The sequence below is a fragment of the Neovison vison genome, chromosome 14 (genome assembly GCF_020171115.1).
Source record: "Neovison vison isolate M4711 chromosome 14, ASM_NN_V1, whole genome shotgun sequence".
Lineage (NCBI taxonomy): Eukaryota > Metazoa > Chordata > Mammalia > Carnivora > Mustelidae > Neogale > Neogale vison.
Genome location: NC_058104.1, coordinates 20,978,322 through 20,994,577, shown reverse-complemented (window position 1 = coordinate 20,994,577; position 16,256 = coordinate 20,978,322). Strand labels below are relative to the sequence as shown.

The 16,256-nt window shown below is 40.7% G+C and overlaps 1 protein-coding gene across 9 annotated transcripts in view; it reads right to left on the bottom strand.

Annotated features, from left to right (window-relative positions):
• The window catches only part of RBFOX1 (RNA binding fox-1 homolog 1), a 1,452,832-nt gene that overhangs the window by 734,079 nt on the left and 702,497 nt on the right, over positions 1-16,256 (bottom strand). The gene's annotated exons all lie outside the window — the stretch shown is intronic.

Here is a 16,256-nt window from a genome sequence, read left to right as displayed (position 1 = left end):
TTTTTTTTTTAAGTAGGACCCACACCCATCCTGGAGTCCAACACAGGGCCTGAACTCATGACCCCAAGATTAGAACCTGAGCTGAGATACTGCCTAACAATTATTAAGTGCCTATTATGCTAGTGCTAAGCACAAAATGGTGACAAAGACAGAAAAAGTTCTGTTCTCATAGAGTTTGTCATCTGGTAGGAGGGATTGGAAAATCACATTAAGACAAAACAAGTGTTGGGGCAACTGGGTGGCTCAACTGGTTAAACATCTGACTCTTGATTTCGGCTCAGACCATGATCTCAGGGTCTTAAGATCGAGCCTCATGTCAGCTCTGCACAGCGCGTGGAGCCTGCTTAAAAGCCTCCCTCTCCCTCTGCCCCTCCTCCATCCCTCAAAAAAAAAAAAAAAAAGAAAAGAAAACAAAAGACACACAAAATAGGTGTTATAATGGGCAATCCCATGGGGTTGGGAAAGGACAAGGGGGTGGGTATTTAACTGAGAAGATTCCCAGAAGAAGTGATGTCCACCATCTCAAGGAACAAGATTAACTTTATAAAATGGTTTTATAGACACATATGCTTCAGAAAGAAGCACATATATATACACACATAAACTAAAAGAGCATGGATGTGTGAGAAAGTAATATAAAGTGGGGATAGAGGGCAGGGGAGACTAAGCAGAGACTACCTTGAGGGTCAATGATAGAATTTTTGGAGTTGACCCTATAATCAGTGGGAGAAAGGGTAAGGATTTCAGCAAGACGGACTGAGCAGCTTCACACTTCGGCAAGCAGCATTCTGGCTAGTGCATGAGAAGAGACTGGTGAAGGCAAAGCTGGAGGAAGGGAGGCTGATAACAAGGAGATCATAGCATGCCAGGAGAGATTTCAGAAGAGCTGGAGAATGGAGAGAAATGAACAGATTTAAGAAATATTTAGGAGAGCGCTTGGGTGGCTCAGTGTGTTAAAGCCTCTGCCTTCAGCTCAGGTCATGATCTCAGGGTCCTGGGATCGAGCCTCGCATCTGGCTCTCTGCTTAACAGGGAGCCTGCTTCCCTTCCTCTCTCTCTGCCTACTTGTAATCTCCATCTGTCAAATAAATAAATAAAATCTTTAAAAACAAACAAACAAACAAAGAAATATTTAGGAGGGGAGCAATCTATTGGAGGGAAGTTAAGAGTAACTTTCAAACACACGGACTATATCTGGCCGGTTCCAAAAAATAGAAACTAAAAATGCTTCCTCAAGCAGTGGAAAGAATGGAAGAAGAAAAATAAAGAAGTCAAGAGGCCTTCTCATAAGACTCTGCCCATATGCGTTTACTTTTCCAACATTTAATGAGTGTCTCTTATGCACTTGGTACCAGGCTCCACCCCTTACGTCCAAGTCTACAAGAATACGAGACCCTCTGGATAGAAAGAGAGGTAGAAAAAAAAAATCCTGAATTTTTACTCTCTTTATAAATGAGTTTTAATTCATGCCTCTCGAAGTTAGGCCCTTTTATTAGTGACTGTAAATCTCAGAGAGACAGGAAGTCATGAGATCCTGAAATTGCCTTATAAATTAGTCTCTGGTAGCCTAACAGTTGTTTAGTTTGTTGAAGGGCTGGGGTGGGGAGGAATTTTGGTGTTGAAATAATTATTGAACATTACTGAACCAAATAATTACTCTGTGCTGTAAAATTATGGTTATAGTAATATTCCCATCATCATTTGTTTTGTTTCTCCTAATCTAAATTATGATTTTTTTTGTTATTGCTTTGCAAAGCTACAATATAGCAGTCAAACCTGAAATTAAAACCAGCTTGCAAAAGTTATACAAGGTGATCCAATATGCCACTAGCAATTATTCATGGTAAATACTCAGGAAGCTCTTATATCCTCATTGCAAAGCTAGGGGGATGTGCCTCAGCGACAGCCTGAGATATTTATAGGTCTCAGAGGTGAGGTATGATTGGTTGAAATGATCAAAACGCAAAGGAAATACCTGAAGATCCAAGGGGAGCATCTTGGGATATCAAGTCTCTGCTTCAAACAGTGCTAGATCTCAGTAGTGCCCATGAGAGAGAAGGCACTGATCTTTTCAAGCAACCCAGGGGAACACCACACTCTCCTTTACTGCCCCACCCCAGGCTGCTGACTCTCTTTGCTTTGTCTGTGAAATTCTGGACAGAACAATGTTTTCCAGTCAAACACTGAACTCACTTTTTAGGACCCCATGAAAGCAGAAAACTGGGTCGTCTAAGAGCCCTATATAAAAGTCGTCGTCGTCATCATCATCATCATCATCACCATCATCGTCATCATCATCATTGTCATCATCGTCATCATGGTCATCATCATCGTCATCGTCATCATCATCATCGTCATTATCGTCATCGTCATCATCCAAAAAGAAAGGAGACTGGTAAATTATCAATTTGGTAATTTGCAAACTTGTAGGGTTAACTCAGAGAATGAGATGCCTTATCTGTATGGCCTCAGCATGTTAAGTTTGTCCCTTATTTTGTAGATCTTAATATTTAGTGAGCAGGCTCCTAGACACTGAGATGCTATAAGTACGCCCGGGGTTGAATGTGTGCTCTGGATTGTGTTTAGTGGATTCTAAACAGATTTCCCTCCCTAATTCCTGGGGTGGAGTCACTCATGTGACTTGAAAACCTACCGGAATTAAATAGTTGGTAATTCAACACACAGAGAGTGCTCTGTAGAATTTTATACATTTCTCATCATTCAAAATGGAGCTCTAAAGATTCATATGGCTTTTAAAATTTGATGATTGCTGTGTTCTAGAATTTGTTTTGAGAAGGATAAAAACCCTAATCCTAAAAACCTGAGAATTAACATAAAAGGTTCTGATTATAGTTTTTCTCTTCTCCCGTTCTCTGTCCCCCAGTTTTCCTGCACACAAAACTCCATGTTAATCTCCTTTTCTTATATGACCCAATAATTTTGGTTATTGGAAACAGTTCTGGTTCCTGGAGAGAGCCTTCTTCTGGCTTATGGAGAGGCACCTGCTTATTGTGTCTCCACGTTGCAGAGAGAGAGAGAGAATGCTGGCCTCTCTTCCTTTTCGTTTAAGGGCACTAATCCTACAAGGGTTCCCATCCTCATGATCTCATCTAAAACTAATTGTTTCCCAAAGGTCCACTTTCAAAAATCATCATATTGGGAGTATTTACTTGGGAATTTGGGGTGGGAGGACACAAACATTCAGTCTATAGCCCATGGGCTCTGAAAATGTTGTGACCCTAGTGATAGACACACAAACCAAGGTAAATATACACTTCTGTCCCACTTGCCAACTTAACTCCTGTATCCCAAGATCAAACATTATTGGATTTAAAAAGAAATGTTTAAAAGGAAGCAAATAGGGTGCCTGGGTGGATCAGTTGGTTGAGTAACTGCCTTCAGCTCAGGTCATGGTCCTGGAGTCCTGGGATCAAGTCCCATATGGGGCTCCCAGCTCCACAGGGAGTCTGTTTCCCCCTCTGACCTTCTCTCCTCTCATGCTCTCTCTCACTCTCTCTCAAATAGATATAATCTTAAAAAAAAAACAAATAAATAAAAAATAAAAGGAAACAAATATCAGAGATTGGTAAAAATGAAGAGTTGACCCAATTCTTATTTTCCTATTTTGCCTTGGCAGCTTCACTGGTTTGAACACCAAGCAGCATCCAGGCTCATGGACAGGTCCCTGGATGCACATTCCCTTTAAGTCTACAGGATATCGATCTGTCTGCTTGATGAAACTCTTATTGCAACAAACCACACCCTGTGCCCATCCTCTTATTATGGTAAATCATTCCCTGTGACCACATCTGGTGGCGGGCCAGGAGCTACTTCTGTTTCTATGAGGCTGTGGCATGTAGCATGGTAAGACTTCGATGGGATCATCCGAATCAGTATTTGCTAATGTGAAATGAGAACTTGCTATTTATTTGACAAGTATTTCATACATATTATCTCACTTAATTTCCTCAACATGGATATGGGGAAAACATTATTATGATGTGCATTTTTCAGGTAAGTTGACTGACATACAGCAGTGTTAAGTAACTTGCTAAACTTCTTAGAAGCAGCCAAGTGGGGGAATCAGAATCCAATTGCAGATCTGACCGATCCAAGCTTAGGGAGTTTTAGTCTTTATATTTTATTACTCTATTATAGACTGATCATATAATTTATCAATCAAATTGGGGCCCTAGTGAGTAAAAAGGGGCATGCTAATAATTATAGCAGAATAAAGGTATATTCAAGGTTGGTCCTGAGCAAATCTAAAGGCAATGACTTTCTGGGTAAAGGACACATAGTAACTAGTAAGTATGTATTGTGTATAATTCCCTTTTCTCCTTTCTCCTTCTCCCCCCCCCTTTTTTTTGGCCTTTCTTTTCTTTTTATTTTTTTTTATTTTTATTTATTTATTTGACAGAGAGAGATGACAAGCAGGCAGAGAGGCAGGCAGAGAGAGAGGAGAAAGCAGACTCCCCGCTGAGCAGAAAGCCCGATGCGGGGCTCGATCCCAGGACCCTGAGATCATGACCTGAGCCGAAGGCAGCGGTTTAAACCACTGAGCCACCCAGGTGCCCCTGGCCTTTCTTTTCTTAATCTTCATTAGTTTCTGAGAAACGGGAAGTTTTCCAACTTAAAAAAAAAAAATTCTGGATTACTGGGGGTCACTAAAAAGAATAGCTGCCTGGAGAGAGTGAATCCTGGTACAAAACCACCATCAGAGACCAGTGACCCTCCAGAAGGAGCACCCCCACCCTCCATACATGCTCAACAGAAAGTCAAGAGTTCACTCATCTTAGTCTAAAGTAGCTTCATGCCTTTCTTTGCAAGACTAAGATGGGAATTCACAAAACATCTGCATCCAGTACCTCTCTAAAGCTGAAACCAGATGGCTTTACGGCGGATTCCTTTGGAATTGTTGCTGATGGTTAGACTGCAATCACCAAATACAAGCTCATACTAAAAGCAAGTCATTGATTTTTTTTTTTTTAACCAGATAATGCAGACTCTAACTAGAGGGTTTTCTTTCCCCTTAAGTTTAAAACAGCGTGACCTTTAGATATTTTCATGAAGCGAATGATCCATAAGGACCTGTTTCCTTATCTTGATGCTTTGTACGCCAAGCAATATACACACGAAGTCATCATCTTAGAAATCTCTAGCCTTTTCACAAAGTCCTTTCTAAAAGACAATTTTTCCATTATGTATTTTCTGTTTAACCCGATGATGCCGATGAAAGATACAAGCAGACATGGAGATGATGGATAGGATATGGATTCTTTTCTTCTCCGTCTTAGACCTATCAGTAGCTTTTCATTATTATGCAACTATTGATATGTTTTTTATAGTCTCATCATACCTTGAAACTTGAAGTCTATCAGCCACCCCAGCGCACAAAATAGAAAGTGGTAGAAGGTAGTTTACATTTCATGAAACATTAAAAAATAATGAGAAGAGATTGAAGTCATAAAGAACCATCAGAAATGAGATGAGCAAAGCCATTTTTTAATATACAGAAAAATGCATATTATGTAGAAAGACTGAAGAAGGAAAAAGATAAATGAACTACTGGTTTCTAGCTTCTGTCTCAACCTTTCTATTTCTGTATTTACCCAAAGACCCTGTGCTAGCCAATATCACTCTCTTTTCCCCCTGACTACTTCTTTCAATGCATTCTTCACTTGATTTAGACATTTCTGGAAGAGAACAAAATGGGTTAGCTTTTTCATGTAATGTGTTAACAGGGAGTTACTTAGGAGGCAAGGGGCCTGTCAGAAAGAAATAGAATTTCACACAAAAAAGAGAGGACTTAATTGTACCTGAAAATTTTCAGTGCACAATTTGTTACGAACAAAACAAAGCAAACCCAACTAGGGAAAAGCAGTAAGATACTACATAAGTGGTAACATTTGAGAAGCTAGAATGGTCTTATTAATTCAAAAAATTAGGGAATCCTAGGTTGTCCTCATACCATGGGGAAGAATAATAAATCTCATGTCTATAATTTCTTATTAAATAAAAAATATCTGGATCACAAAATATTATCTACAGAATTAAATCAGTTTTATCTCAAGCATCTAACAGTGCCTGAAACATAGTAATTGATCTATGTATCTATGTATTGAATAAATGTTAAAAATAGGTCTATGTTAGGGTAGGCATAGATTAAAAAAATAGTAACATTAGAAATGACTTTTCTTCTTTGTGATTTTCTGTATTTTTCATGTTATCTACAATGGACACATAGTATTTAAGTCATTAGTATATGTATTTGTAAGACTTGACGTGCCTGGGTTGCTCAGTGGGTTAAAGTCTCTGCCATTGGCTCAGGTCATAATCTGGGGGTCCTGGGACTGAGCCCCGCATCAGGATCTCTGCTCAGTGGGAAGCCTGCTTCCCCCCTCTCTCTCTGCCTGCCTCTCTGCCTACTTGTGATCTCTGTTTGCCAAATAAATAAATAAAATTTTAAAATTAAAAAAAAAAAAGTCTTACCCCCAACGGTGATACTGGAATGGAAGAAGAAAGTTAATCTTAGATTCTAATGTTCTGAATTTATTACCAAAAGGAAATACCCAAAATGTGCCTCTCATTTTGATGAGTGTTTTATATAACATCAGAAAAAAGGAATTGGGTCCGACAATGATTCAGAGTAGTAAATGCCTCCATTTACTATTTTCAAGCCCACCTTACAGTAAAAATAAGCTTTAAAAAGATAGGTTGAACATAACAAAGTTTTCTAGGAGGCAACCTTTTCTTAAGGATTTCATGCATCATCTAAAGGCTTTAAAAGTCAGTTCAGAATTTTCCATCACGAACAAAATAAAATCATGATTTAGATCACTGATTCCAAATGCCCTCCTTTGAACCATATACCTTGTGTGACATATATTTGAGTCCATAAAAAAAGAAGAGAGTAGGGGATTTTAAAACTACACCTAAAATTTTAATTTTTTTTCTATTATTTTGAGATTATATCCTTCCTACACTTTTGGGTATGAGAATGTCATTACTTTTGTAAAGTGTAGCTCATTTTGCAAAATGTCTGAACCTCTTCAAATAAAACAAATAGCCTCCCTAAATTGTATTCTGTTTGCAGTTATTATTACTATTACTATTATTATCATTGAAATGTGTTTTTTTCTAAAAATCACTAGGTTAGTTAACTAAAGAAGAAAGTTTCATGTCTACTTTCCTGCTTTTGAACTCTCAAAGTGGAAGAGTTATATATTTTTGGAGTAAAGTCTAGGAATCTACTGATTTGAGACGAGAAAATAATGAATTATTTATGTGCTGGGACAAGGATTACCGAAATAGTTTCCCTGCAATGACCCGTCCTCTGTCTGTTGAAGAGAATCCTAGCTTTCTCATTTGTCAGTTTCATGTTCTACCTACCCCATACTCCAAGGCAGTTTCAGTCTTGCTAGGGAGCTTAATTAGAGGTTCTGCAAGGAATAGATCCAGACCAAAGGAGGATGGATAGAAAGAATGCATGGAGATTCTGTGAGAGAGATAGAGAGATGAATGGAGAAACATAGATATGAAGGAAACAGGAATAGACGGGCAACTTTTTAATAAATATTCACAATACCTGTAAAGAACTTTGTATTTCATTTTGGTTTCAAGACTTGGTTCCTTTCATCACACACCCCCTGAGACCTCACTGCATGGCTCCTTTTGCCCTTATGGTTACATTTGGTTTTGGTAGAGAGAGGTCCTCATTTCCAATTTGCACCTGGGGTCAGTTTTAGAAACCCAAGTCTTAATATTTTGATACCGTTCTCTCTGCTTCTCACTTAAGCTTCATCTGATGAAGATAAAAAGAGTACCCGCAAACAGACGGTGTCTTTAATGACATTTCTACGTATCCATACCACCAAGAAATAATAGTAATAGGTATTCGAGCACAAGACCTACGGTGTGTTCTCACACAGGCGACACCTAACAAACAAACAGGGTGGCACAAGGTGAAGCTGGTTGGGGTTCTTACTTCCTGGGTCTTTTCTAAATTTCAGCAATGGACTTTGAACGTGTAGTCCCACATTCTTCACCATTAGCGAGGCTTCACTTTCTTGGTTGCCTCCGAACTTCTCCACAAACGCATCTTGCCCCTTGCTCTTGATTATTTTCTCCACTCTTTGCCCAGAAGATGTTTTGTCGGCAACCTTGAGGGCTTTGCCTTTAGGTTGGAATATTTTGTGTCATGTCCTCGTGTTCTCCAAGAACAAATTCAGACAAACCCTCTCTTCTCTTCTGGAGTCTGGGTCCCTGCTAGTCGGTCTTCCTCCCCCTACTCTCCCACAGAAAAAGCTTTTGAAAGTTCCATTGGTCCTCACTGCAGAATCATCTTAGAAGGACTCTACAAACCCTTTTAAAAGCCAGCTGCAGCCCTTTTTTCATGCCATTTCTGTTCACTCCCTTTCCACCTCCAGTTCCCTTCATACCAAGCTACTCTCTAATTCTCGGATACATCCTGCCTCTGTTTATGCCATTTCATCTGGAATACTAACTCTTTTCTGCCTTTTCTTCATTCTCTAAAGCCCAGATCAAGTATCACCTCCTTTCTGCAGGTTGCTTATGTAAGACAGAATTGTTGGCTCCCTCTCCTGTGTTTCTGCAATATTGCTAAAAGCTCTGCCGTTGTATCTCCTCAGTGCACTGAACAAAGGAGTTGTTTTGTTTATTTGTTTGAATTTGACTCTCTTCCTCTAGACCTACTCTATGGCCTTCCTACTGTGTCCTTCCCTGGACCAGCAGAATCAGCATCACCTAGGAACTTGATAAAGGAAAATTTAAGGTCCCCTTCCAGACTTGTTGAATTATAATCCCTGGGGCGGGGGGGAGGCCAGGAATCTTAAGATTTTCAGAGGTTTCTTATCCCCAACACTTCAGTAGGGTGAGGACCTGTACTCACATAATTTTATGTCCCCAAACATGCTTCACACAGCAGCAAGCCCTTCCTAAACTTGAAAGTGAAATTAAAAACAACTTATTTTGCATGTGGAGTGCATCCTTGCCAAACCCGCTCTGCATTTCACTGACATAGTCTCATCAAAATTAGTTTTGCCCTGCTTTTCCCTGCTGGTATTGACCGTTGCTTATTGAGTTTGCATGACACACTCCACCATCCACATCACGGCTCTGGTCTGATTCATGTCTTCCCATTGCACATTCCAAGCCCGTTCCCTCTGCACAACCCCTGCTGGTGCCAAGGAGAACACTTGTTAATGTTAATGACACTTTGGGGCAGGGAGAAAGTGCAGGCTAGACAAAAACAAAAAAGGGACACTGGCTGGAAGAGAGAAAGAATGCATGGACGTGAAAATGCTTCTGCCAAATGTTTATTATGAATGGCGTTTTCAAGTGGCTGCTATGTCTGGAAAACCATGGAGCCTTCTGAAACACATTTGACCTCCTCGTACACACTCGCAAAAATAGAGGAAGGTGCATGCTCAGTGGGTAATATCACAACAGGAACACCCTACAGAAGGGCTGTTCACTGGGACAGCTTGGAAGCTTAATGGGAAAGGAGAGCATTAGTTGCGAACACCGAAGCTGCCCAGTTAAAGGAATATTGAGAGTTGAAGCAATTATCCCAGTAATTGAGTAGGGAAGAAAATCATTTCTTTTGGAAAAGAGAGCCCTGCCTTTCAATTAGCCACTTACATTGATCAAAGACATTAGTGAACAGCTTCATTTGTCCAGCTTTTGTCCTAAGTGTACTACTTCCCTTTGCTCATTGGCCCCAATCTTGCCAAGACGCTGCACTTAAAATGGGCATTATTTTTGCATGGAACCTTTTGGAGAACTGATAATGATGAGAGTCATCTAATCATCTGAAAAGAAAACAGTCTGATGCTCAATACACCGTGCACGGGCGTGCGCGCACACACACACACACACACACACTTCTTGGATGCATTCCTTTTCCTTATGTAATACATCAGACATAAAAATACAGAAGCTGCTACAACAAATGCCATATGTCCACTTCGCAGCTTGCAGCATAAATGGAACAAATGTAATTGAATCTCTCCCAGTAGCTCCCCCTGAATGCAGCTCTTTCCCACTCCTCCAAAGAGGTGGCGTCACCATGGGGCTTGCCATCTCGCATCCAGATGCCTCTTTCTCTCGTTTTACCATCGGTGCATAGAGCCCAGGAGAATACATAATATTCCTCATATTCAAAAAATGTGCATGATGACATCATGCTGTATGTCTCCTTCTGCAGATTCGTTCTGTTGTTGTTCAATACTCTGGTTTGGGAATCTGTCCATGCGACACACAGAGGTTGAGTGCATCGATGTTCACTTACAGTATGGCATTCCAGAGATTAATTTTGCTACAGTTTATTTTCTATTTCCCTGCTGATGGGCAATTAATGTTTGCTTGGTAGGTTGTTCTTTTCCCAACGTTTTGCTTCTACAATGGTAAAATCAATATTCTTAAAAAGCGTCCCCTAGGGACGAAGCGCCTGCGTCAAAGGTATGAGCATCGTGAAGTTTCCGTAGGTTGCCAGGTTGGTCTCTAAAGTAGTTGAATCAATATAAGACACCCCCCCACCAGCAGCATATTTCAGCACCCACTGACCCCATGTCCTCGCCGACATGCGGTACCCTCTAACTTTTCATATTTATCAGGTTGAAGAGAGTGACATAAATGCTTTCCAGAGATGCTTTCCAGGGATGAACAGCTAAGCACCCCCAGCACACGACACGTGGCTCTACCACAACGGAGAAGATTCTGTAATCAGACGGACTAAACAGAATATTTCTACCAGTAGCAGTAAGTGCCTGTCACTGTGTCTGGAGTATGATGGGCCTCCAACACACATGGGTTTAATGGATTCCCTGAAGCGACTGCAGATGACTCAGAAAATAAGGCAAAGAAAATACTTGTAAGAAAAGCAGTGCATAGCCAGCACATGACTATTCTTTAGGAAAGAAAAAAAAATATGCAATTCCAAATATTCTTTCTGCACTTAACTCAGCAATATAGCTTTTCCATCAGGTACCCTTGTGGTTTTAACTCATACACTTTACAGTCAATGAGCAAAAACCAATTCCACTCCTCAAATTCTTCTCACTTCCTATTCAGCTGTCTCAATTCATTAATTTGCTTAATCAGCCCTCATCAATAACACTTCTCTCCATTGCATTCCTCTCACTGAAAGGAAAAGCAAGCTCTGAATACTCAAAAGTGTGAATCTATAAAGAAACAAGAATGGCTTGAAAAAAAAAACTTGTATAATGCCTTTTGGGGGATTAAAATAACTTCATATTAACATGTCTGCTATTATCACAGTTCAAGGCTGGAAGACGTTTTCTCATTTTGCTGATGTTGTAGTCACTTAAAAAAAAAAATTGAACCGAACGGTTACAACATTTAGTGGCTAGCGAGGACAATTCTATGGAGGTTACAGGTTCCAAAAGAGAGAGACTGTTCCTAGCACTGCAAGATGCCTGAGACATACCCGACGAAGGGTGGCTCATCTCAATTCAGATTTTCATAAGCAGCACAAGAAACACATTTGGGAAATGTGCCAATCCACTGGCATTAGGTCTGTATACGTGAACAAGAGTGAGGACCGAGCACTAAGTTTTCCGGTGAACAGATGGCTAACAAGTAAAAGAAATTATGATCTCTCTCTCTCTCTCTCTCTTTTTTTTTTTTTAAAGATTTTATTTATTTATTTGACAGAGATCACAAGTAGGCAGAGAGGCAGGCAGAGAGAGAGGAAGGGAAGCAGGCTCCCTGCTGAGCAGAGAGCCCGATGTGGGGCTCAATCCCAGGACCCTGAGATCATGACCTAGGCCGAAGGCAGAGGCTTTAACCCACTGAGCCACCCAGGCGCCCCAGAAATTATGATCTTTGAGTTAATGTAAATCCTGGTTATGGGCTAAGAGATCATAAAATATGCTTCCTCATCAGTTTGAGGAGGGAAATAGAGATTTGAGCATGGACTCTTGGACTCTTTGTTATAAAGAGATAACAGACATCAAGAACAGATAACAGGTCAGCGGGTGATAGAAGAACAAATCACACTCAACAGATAACACGTTCATGAAGAAGAAATGGCATGTTCTCATTAAGCACAGGGATTCATGTGTATTTCTACCACTTTGTGGTTTAGAATGAATGAACTGCCAGCACTGATGATCCTTTTCCTTCCCCCAACCCCATTCCTTAACCCCTCTACATCAATGTGTGCTCCTCATGGGGACTTGGGCAGTGAAGCTGCAATATGTTAAATATGTTCTTAACCCACTTCTGATGGAAAAGGTTATAAAGCTAAATTGCTGTCCCTGAATCCTTCTTACGTAGAAATTACAGAGCTACGACAAGTCCACCATTAATGAAAGAAAAAGAAAAAGGAACAACAAAAAAGAATGCATGCTGGTCCACTCTGGATTTCCCTGTCATTGAAATGGAAATCCCAATCCAGACATGATATTTACCACCACTCTGACAGGATCACTTATGAGTGAGCTATTTTATCCTTCAAATATGAAATCATAATTACAATAATAATTGGGATATTCCTATTTCTGGCTTCTTTGGCAAAATGTCAATGTAAAGCTCGCAGCAGGCTCATTTTTGGCATGAATATGTGTGAAAAGAGGAGAAGAGCCTTTCCCTTCCCATAAACGGGTTTAGAATCTCCCTCTTAACTTCATCTGACCTAAGAGAAACCAGTATCGTCTTGATGCTTAAAAATAAAATAAAATAAATGTATCGAATTCTATGGGATAGGCTCATTAGCTGGGGACTTGACAGGTTGCTAAATGGTAACTCAGAATGAAGAGCTACAAACACACTATAATTAATTACCAAAACAGGCACACTGCTTGGGCTAAAGCTGGGGCAACGAAATGCTGACGGAACAAAATTCGCATTCCACTGCTCTCCCTGCCTCTCCCAATTTACAGGAGAATGGGAAATCATGAACAATTGATACACTCCGTTAGCTGCTATCACAGAGAGTAACTTTCCATGTAGCCTTAGGGGTATCTTACACAGTTTAACACTGAAAATAAAAGGTAATGTTCTTGGCAAAGAGCTAGGGGGATTAAATTTGGGAGGCTTGAAGCAGCCTTGAATTGTAGTCAATAAAAAAGGGACCAAATAGTAATTTTGTAATTTAGCTGTGCTGGTTATGCCCAATGAGTCAGACACTTGTGAAATAAACCATGTAAATAGAAAAATGGCTTAACTCTTTCCGTCAGTACACAAGGGTGTTTTCTCCCATGCTTCCTGGGAGTGGGTTCCCTGATTCAATAAAAATAACGTGATTATTTAGACGCTACCAATCCATCTTTTTAAATAGTTCTTCAGTAAAGGTGTTGACTTCTTCTCTGGGATTCTTCCTAATAACATCCAAATATATTTAGAGATCAGGAAGGCCACGAATATGGCCGAATGTAACTCTAGATATCAACACACAGAGGGTCAGAGTCCCAAATCAGCAAGAACTGGAAAATCTTGTTAAAATCACAGAATTCTTGACCACGCACGCAAAAAAAATCACTCTTCAAAGGTTTGTGTCAGGGCTTTTTGCAGCAACCAGTTCAGGAACAAAATAAATAAGGCAACAAGCCAGCAAAGTAATGAAACTGACCAGGATTTGCAATGACTTATTCAATAACTAACTCCAGGGGATACCTAGTATCTATTTAATTCCCTCCCTACCCCCCTCCTCCTTCTTTCCTTCCTTTTTTTTTTTTTTTTTCTTTTTTCCCTTTCTTTCTTTTGTGAGGACCACCTTGCAGCTGAATTAGGCACTGGCCAATTAGTGGACTGAAAATTAAAATGCTTAAAATATTAACTGTGCTACACATCTTTCTAGTGCTCTGAGTAGTATTTTTTGACAGACAAATGACTGCAATTGCTTCATGGCGGGGCACTATTGAAATAACTAGTTTGCTGCTTCAATCAGATTTTTGACCATACCCAACCTCTTGAAAAGTCAGGAACATATCCCCAGAGCTGACATGAAATATGCTTCAGAGAGACTATGGACTCTGAAAAACAATCTGAGGGGTTTGAAGTGGCGGGTGGGTGGGAGGTTGGGGTACCAGGTGGTGGGTATTATAGAGGGCACAGCTTGCATGGAGCACTGGGTGTGGTGAAAAAATAATGAATACTGTTTTTCTGAAAATAAATAAATTGGGAAAAAAAAAAAAAAAGGATTGTTGTGACTCCCCCATTTGTTATTTGGGCTGGGGTGGCAATCATGACCTTTATACGCTAGGTTAAAAGGGCAAAGGCCCAGCTGATGACAATGTAGCGTCAAACAGTGGCTCCATGGGGATACAGTCTATAATCGCCAGAGTCACTCAGAATTCAGAGATGGGTTCAAAAGAATATTCACTGGGAATAAAACTCCTATCTCATCATACTCAAAAATGAAAGAATCACTAAAAAAGATCTGAGGAGGAGGGGCTGTCTTGATCATTGGAATGTTTCTGGAAGCTGGCACAGTAGCTGGTTCCCAGAGCATATTTGGGGAAGGAAGGAAAGAAAAAAAGGAAGGAAAGAAGGGAGGGAGAGAGGGAGGGAGGAAGGGACTTCGCTGATCACTCAATATCCTCTAAAGGTAAGGGACAGAATTCCCTAGAGCCAGTCTATCAGAGGACTCCAAACTATGCAGGAAATGCAATCTAAGTTTTCATCATTGAGATGTCTCCCCAGATTTTAAAGATCTCTTATTCTTATTTTTGTCTTGTGTGATTGCCTGCTAAAAATCTTGCTTACTCTGGCTTGGGTATCTCAGACCCATACACTAGAATTTTTATCTCCTTCCCTGTCCTTCCCCCCTGCACATATTCACTGTGTGCTTGTCATTGTGCCTGGCTCTGTGTTGGGGACAGGGGACTGCATCTTCAACAAGACAGGCAGAGTTACCATCCTCGTGGAACTTCCAGTATTGCAGTGGAATCTGATGTCTTGTCTATATAGTATCCTTCCCTTCTTGGAGAACTTCCCTCTCTCCTTCCAGGAGCTCTTCCTCCCTGTTCAACTGTGGAGCAACCCTATTCTTAGCCACCACGGTTTAGCCCAGATTCCAATCTCAGAGATCACAGTCTTCCTCCGTCATGGATGAACCGGGACAAAGAAAAGAAAGTCAGTTCCTCCGGATGGCGGGGAGATGAGATGTGAGGTTCAAGAGATGCTAGTTATCCAGGTAAAACAGGTAAGCTGAGTCAGGAAAAGGTAAGAGGAAATCCTAATTTTGTAAAATCTTCTATTTCTCATGGTCTTAGAGGTAGGATATGCCATTGCATTTCCAACAATTTGGATCCCAGATCTTCGTGTATTAATAGAAGACATCCTTTATTTATATAAGCCTTTTTACTAATTAACCCCTTTCCTCTCTATAGGTTCTGGCATTTGTACTCCCAGACTCCTGCCTAACACCGGCATATTGATCCGCAGCTCTCCTTACACTCTCTAACTAGAAAATGGCGCTAATGGTATATGTCTCTCCTTGTGTTAATGGAACCCAGTGAAGATGAATAAGATGAATAAGGCGAAATCCATGCTCTGTCTAAACCCCAGAAACCATTACCGAGACAAATAAAAGTCAGACCCTCATACTTTGAGTTGCTTTTACAGTACAGAGCAATGGAGTTTTGTAAAAAGGAAACATTATCACATTTGGCTTCAAATAAATGAGGATTTCTGGAAGGAACAAAGACTTAACTGCCTGAGGTCCTTCCTTCTTTCTCCCTTTCTTTCTTTCTGGCCTGCAGACTAATAGCTCATTACGGAGATGACTGTCTGAAAACATAAAGGTTACCTAGACATGCAGGCCACTGCCCGGGAAGAGCTAATTATTTGCATAAATCATATGGATCCTGGCCCTGGCTATATTAACCATTTACGGTGCTGATCATTTGTCACCACATTGTAACGCCAGTCATCTGCCGGGGAGGAAACTACCCCACGGTGGTTTCTTCGAGAGAGGTTAGGGTACTACTCCTCTCTGTACACAAGATACAACACCCCAGTGACGTATCCCCGGTAAACAAATCCAACCAGGGTGAAAACTGCCACAGGTTCCCAAATTAGCCTCTGCAGCCGGAGCACACTTGCTACTGGCCACACAATTTAATTTCATCAAATGGCTTCCTTCAGTGTGAGGAGGCCCCCTTTTGCTAACACCCGTCAACCGTTTACAATGCAAATTCTGAGAGTATCCAGCACCATCAGATTCTCAAGTGGTTGGGACTGACCTCAAAGGACCATCGGGTAGGTAC